Source organism: Macaca nemestrina, chromosome 11, assembly GCF_043159975.1.
Source record: "Macaca nemestrina isolate mMacNem1 chromosome 11, mMacNem.hap1, whole genome shotgun sequence".
Taxonomy (NCBI): Eukaryota; Metazoa; Chordata; class Mammalia; order Primates; family Cercopithecidae; genus Macaca; species Macaca nemestrina.
This window is the reverse complement of record NC_092135.1, coordinates 134589086-134595488: the sequence shown is the minus strand read 5'-3', so window position 1 is coordinate 134595488 and position 6403 is coordinate 134589086. Positions and strand designations below refer to the sequence as shown.

At 40.9% G+C, this 6403-nt stretch overlaps 1 protein-coding gene across 2 annotated transcripts in view; it reads left to right on the top strand.

The window, feature by feature from the left end:
* Positions 1 to 257: 257 nt before the first annotated feature.
* The window catches only part of LOC105473857 (IQ motif containing with AAA domain 1), a 188358-nt gene continuing 182212 nt past the window's right edge, over positions 258 to 6403 (top strand). The window contains exons 1-2 of one of the 2 annotated variants that reach the window (XM_011727984.2): positions 258 to 386; positions 3276 to 3372. The gene's annotated coding sequence lies outside the window, so the exon portion shown is untranslated. The remainder of the gene's footprint in view (positions 387 to 3275; positions 3373 to 6403) is intronic. The other variant, XM_011727985.2, reaches the window with a different exon arrangement.

The following is a 6403-nucleotide window of genomic DNA, read 5'->3' as shown; positions in this document are numbered from 1 at the left end:
TTATTAAAATAATAATTCTTTCCAGCCCTGATGAATTAAGTGGTACTGGATCAGCCCTCCCATCATAAACAATGATAGAACTGGATCAAATTTGTGAATTGCCTGTTTTTCAGGCATTTTCAGACCTGAGGCAGTGCAGAATCAGAGAGAAGAGAAAAGTAACAGGGATGAGCTGTGGCTTCTGGGAGGAGGTTAAAGAAAGACCCTGGCCCTCCTCCTGTTCCTCCTCTCATGCTCTCTCTTGTCTGCCCACTCAGATGGAGTTCAGCTACCATTCTGTGAGCTGGAGAGGCCTGTGCAGAAAAGAACTAAGGAAAGCCAATGAAGAACTGGATTCCTCAGTCCAATAGCTCACGAGGAATTTAATTCTGCCAACAGCCACTCAGGTAAGCTTGGAAGTAGACGTTTCCCCAGCTGAGCCTTCAGATGACACCACGGCACCTGCTGTCTCCCTGACTGCAGCCTCATGAGGAGAATTCAAGGCAGAGGCACCCCACTAAGCTGTGCTTGGATTCCTGCCCCACAGAAACTCCGAGCTAATAAATGTGTGTTGTTTTAAGTCAGTGGGTTTGGGGATACAAAGTGTTACACAGCAATAGATAACTAATGTAGGAGATAAACAACAAAGAAAACTAATCAAAACAAAGATTGCCCCTTTGAAAACATTGATAAAAATGACAAACCCCTAGCAAGATCAATCAATGAAAAAAGAGAAAATATAAATTACCAATATCAGGAATGACAAAGGGAATATCACTATAGATCCTATAGATACTAAAAGAATAATGTGGAATATTATGAATAACTTCATAAGGTAAACCCCACAACTTATATGAAATAATAAAATTACTTGAAAGACACAACTTATCAAAACTAGAAAGAAATGGAAAATTTGAATAGTGCTGTATCTATTAAAGACATTGAATTCTTAGCCAAAAGCTTCCCACAAAAAAAAAAAATTTTCAAGCCCAATGTTTCTATCAAACATTTAAGGAAGAAAATAACAATATAACAGAAACTCTCAAAAAATACAGGAAAAGGAGCACTTACTAATTTATTTTATGAGGTCCAGATAACCCTGATAACAAAACTTGACAAAGACATTAAAAGAAAGAAAATTACAAACTATAAATGTAGATGCAAAAATCTTCAACAATATCTTAGCATACGAAATTGAGCAGTGGATAATAAGTATAACCCATCAAATGCAGCTTACCCAGATGTGCATACAAAAATCAATGTACTTCACTCCATTAACAGAATAGAGAGAATCATATGATCCTTGCAAAGATGCAGAAAAGCATTCAACAAAATCCAGCAGCATATGGACACCTCACTAGTGACAAAGGTATCACTGCAGAGCAGTGGGGAAAGGATGGCCTGCCTGCCTGCCTGCCTGCCTGCCTTCCTTCCTTCCTTCCTTCCTTCCTTCCTTCCTTCCTTCCTTCCTTCCTTCCTTCCTCCCTCCCTCCCTCCCTCCCTTCCTTCCTTTCTTCCTTCCTTCCTCCCTTCCTTCCTTTCTCTCTTTCTTTCTCTCTCTCTCTCGGTCTCTCTCACTCTCTCCCTCTCTCCCTCCTCCATCCCTCTCTTTCTTTCTCTCTCTCTCTCTTTCTTTCTTTCTCTGTCTCTCTCATTCTCTCCCTCCTCCCTCCATCTCTCTCTCTTTCTCTGTTTCTCTCTCTTTTCTTTCAGAAACAGGGTCACGCTCTGTTGCCCAGGCTGGAGTGCAGTAGTGCAATCACAGCTCACTGCAGCCACAACCTCCTAGGCTCAAGCAGTCCTCCTGCCTCAGCCTCCCGAGTAGATGGGACTACAGGTGGTCCAAGATGGTCTTTTTGTAAATAGTGCTGGTTGATTTGAATTTTCATATAGAAAAGAGGGAAATTTAATCCATCTACTTCACACACACATTTTTCACAGAAAAATTAATTCTCAATAGATTATATATCTGAATGTGAAAGATAAAACAATGAAGCTTTTAGAACATAACATAGAATAATGTTTTTTCCCCTTGAAGTAGGTAAAAAATTTCTTAAACAGGACATCAAATAAGCACTAATCTTAAAGAAAATGTTGATGTATTAGATTTCAGTAAAATTAGGAAAATCCGTTCATTAGAAGACACCATTTAAAAAGACAAAAGGAAAACCACAGGGTGGGAGGAGATCTTTTCAATAAAAGCATTCAACATAGACTTGTGCCAGAATATATAAATATCTTCTACCAAACATAAGAAAAAGTTGAAGGAAATTCAATAAAAGTGGGTCAAAAGATATCCACAGGCACTTCACAAAATATCCAGATGGTCAAAGAGGTATACAGAAAGATTCTCAGTACCATTCTTACCAGAGAAATGCAAATTAAAGCCCCTATGTCGGGACGCCCACCCCCCAGTACCAGTCCGTGACCTATTAGTAACTGGGCCATGAAGCAGGAGGTGAGTGGCAGGTGAGAAAGCAAAGCCGCTCCCCATGGCTCGCATTACCACCCGAGCCCCGCCTTCTGTCACATCAGCAGCGGCATTAGATTCTCACAGAAGCGCGAATCCTACTGTGAACTGCACGTGAGAAGGAGCCAGGTTGTGTTCTCCTTATGAGAATCTAATGCCTGATGATCTGAGATGGCACAGTTTCATCCCACAACCATCCTCCCACCCCACGGTCCATGGAAACATTGTTTTCCACGAAACCAGTCCCTGGTACCACAAAGGTTGGGGACTGCTGCCCTATGAGAGAATGATACTACAACTGTAAAAATAAAGAAAAAGATAGAAAATACAAAGGGTTAGGAGGCCTTGGAAGCAACCAGAACTCTTATTGGTAAAATTGAAGAAAACATTGGTACGACAACGTTGGAAAATATTTTTGTCAGTGTCTTCTGAGGCTGAATACGTGTATACCCCATAGTCCAGCAAGGAGTATGTGTGTGCACTGAAAGATATGTATGTGAATGATCTCAACAGCATTAATCCCAATAACCTAAGCCTGTATGCAACCCAACTGTCCTTCAATAGTGGAATGGATAAATAAGCTGTGATCTGTTCATATGTGGAATACTACACAGCAATGAAAACAAACTACATCTACATGCAAGAACATGAATAAACCTCACGATCAATCATAAGTATGTTGAAAGGTGCTAGATTCAAAAGAATAAAGTGGGCCCTTGAACAACATGGGTTTTAACTGCATGGGTCCACTTATATGTAGATTTTCTTCCACCTGTACCCCTCTGAGACAGTAAGACCATCTCCTCCTCTTCCTCCTTCTCCTCAGCCTACTCAACATGAAGACGATGAGGATGAAGACTTTGATGAGGATTCCCTTCCATTTAATGAATAGTCAGTACATGTTCTCCTCATGATTTTCTTAAGTAAGACTATTTTCTTTTTCTCCAGCTTACTTTATTGTAAGAATACATTATACAATACGTACAACAATCAAAATATGAGCTAATGGACAGTTTATGTTATCAGTAAAGCTTCGGGTTAATCGTAGGCTGGTAGCAGTTACATTTTTGCAGAGTCAAAAGTTGCATTCAGATTTCTGACTGCCTCGAGGGTTGGTGCCGTCTTAACCCCTGCATTGTTCAAGGGTCAACTGTACACTATATAATTCCATTCTGATAAAGCTTATATATGAAGTCTTTCTTTACAATGGAAAAATTAACCTTTGGTGTTAGGCAGCATTTGCCTTTGGGAAGGAGGGACAGAATGGGTTTGGAAGGCGTCCTCTGGGAGCCTCTGGGATTCTGCTATTCTCACGAGTCTCAATCTGGGTATTTCGTACACGGGTATTCTCAAATTGTGAAAATGCATTGAGCTGTACGCTAAAGAGTTGCCCATTTTCTGCACTCATACTTTTATAAAAAGTCTTTTTAAAGTTGTAGCTATTTAATATTTTTACCTGCATTTCATGTCCCAGGACATCTACAAAGTCTGAAACCATTTTCATAGCATGAAAAGTGAAAGTAAACAACTCCCTGAGAATACACTAGGCAGACACACGCCCAGGATGGCTTTAATATGTAAACCTCCATAGCAGCAACAGACTGCACCGGGTCTAGACCAATGTGACGCCTTGGGGGAAGCTGACAGGCAAGGGTTAGCAGCATTCTGCCTGCAGTGAGGGCTGCTGCTCCTCCTACCCTGGGACAGAGCAATGCCTCATCCAAGGAAGTGCTGCACTTCTCAGTAGAAAGAGTGAGCAGGGCAGGGCACGGTGGCTCACGCCTATACTCTCAGCACTTTGGGAGGCCGAGGAGGATGGATCACTTGAGGTCAGGAGTTCGAGACCTGACTAGCCAGCATGGCGAAACCCTGTCTCTAGTAAAAATACAAAAATTAGCAGGGCATGGTGGTGGGTGCCTGTAATCCCAGCTAGTCAGGAGGCTGAGGCATAAGAATGGCTTCAACCTGGGAGGTGGAGGTTGCAGTGAGCCGAGGTCATGCCACTGCACTCAAGCCTGGGTGACAGAATGAGACTCCACCTCAAAAAAAGAGTTAGCAGAGGACAAGGAGACAGACATTTGGCAGACAGATGGAGGAAGAAACAAGCCTACAAGAATTCTTACCAGCCTCCTGCTTGATATTTTTTAAACCAAGATTATATTTCTATTAAGTCTGGTGGTATTCTAGGATGAATCAGTAGATTAAGTAGACATTTTCTCTGCTCTTAAATTACATCTTGCTGATATAGTCAAAGCCATTGCCAATTCAAGACTTTAAGTATGTCTCATTAATGACTAAGTGTGTCACATTTTTAAGAGATGGGGTCTCACTCTGTCACTCAGGTAGTGGCACTGTTATAGCTCACTGCAGCCTCAAACTCTTGGGCTCAAGCTAACTTCTCGCCTCAGCCTCCTGAGTATCTGGGGTTACAGGAGTGCACCACTGTGCCCTAGCTTCACTTTTGTTTTATGAACAACACAGCTGTTATTTGTAATTAGCTTTCTACTCTCGGTACCAAAAACTATTGTTTTGTTATAAGCACTGTGAAAATAAAATAGTAAGAGGCGGGATATGAGAGTCAAATAGCAAACACACACACACACGCGCGCGCACACACACCAGAAATTGGACAGACATATTATTTATTCAAAAGTTTTATCAAAATAAAGGAAACCGCCACTTGAGGTAGGTTTCAGACTGAATTTATCAATGGCTTGTGGAAACCATGTTCATTTTAATAGACAGCAGGTGTTAAAACAATTGAAAAGTGACCTTCTCTGCATCTGGGTTACAAAAGCTGCCTCAGTGTTTGTGAAAAAAAACAGGATAATAATAATTAAAAAAAACCCAACATCCTGCCTCCAGCTAGTTCCTTTTTCTTTTTTCTCACACTGGGCAGTTTTATTAATAGATAATAGCGGCAGCTCATAAGAAACACACACACACACACATTTACACTCATTTCCCAGTGGAAGTGATGTTTATTTGACGTAAAACGGCTTTGGTGTTTGTGAGATCTATTCTCTTTGGAACTCTATTCAGAAGGTAACATACACATTGCTCATATCCCTTTAAATTAGTTTACTAGCATATTCTCACCAAAATCTATCAACTCAGACTCATTTCCAGTGCAAACTATGCTTTGACATGTTATGGTAATAGACTGGACAGAAGCCAAGATTCACAATCAAACTGTTTGCTGTTTGGAATGTTGGTGTCAGCTGTTGCAGGAGTTTGTAGTTATTGTTCTGAACGCAATGTGCATGTTATGGGCCCTCAATGGAACAATCTGTGTGGAGCGGGTCTTTGCCACCTGGGATTTCTGTGAAGCCTAAACTGAGGAATACGGTTAACTGAGATGCTGATTTTGAGCAGCCCTCCAGACTCCCCCAATAGCTTACAGGACTACCGGCCACATAACAGCATGCTGGTTTAAATTTGTGCCAAGTGCTTTACATACATTGTTTATTTAATCCTTATAGCAATCCTCTGAGGGAAGTAGGCCTGTCCCCATTAAATTATAACATGCCATGGACCTTAGGGGTGGCTCAGAATAAGTCAAAACTGTGAATGTTAGATCTCGAAGTATTAGGTCAAGGGTCTACCAATGCTTACTTTTAATGATTATGAATTAATGAAACACATTTGATTTAGTTCCAGGTATGTATTCAAATTGAACAAGCTTAGCATTTCATCCATTTCTTTTCATACAGACATAACATTAGACATGAAAAGTGGAATGTTACCGCAGACAGTTTAATATCTGACATTTTAAAATACACCTCTTATGTAGAATGACATTTTATACTTAGAAGCATAGAAAATGTTTCTTACATCTAAGTTTAGAGGAGAAGGCCTTCAAACTCAGTGTGAACTTTACACCTTTTCACTTTCATCTCCGCTGACTTCACTCTCTGCAGTTCGGCAGGCCTACCTGAGGAACGTGTTGGAACT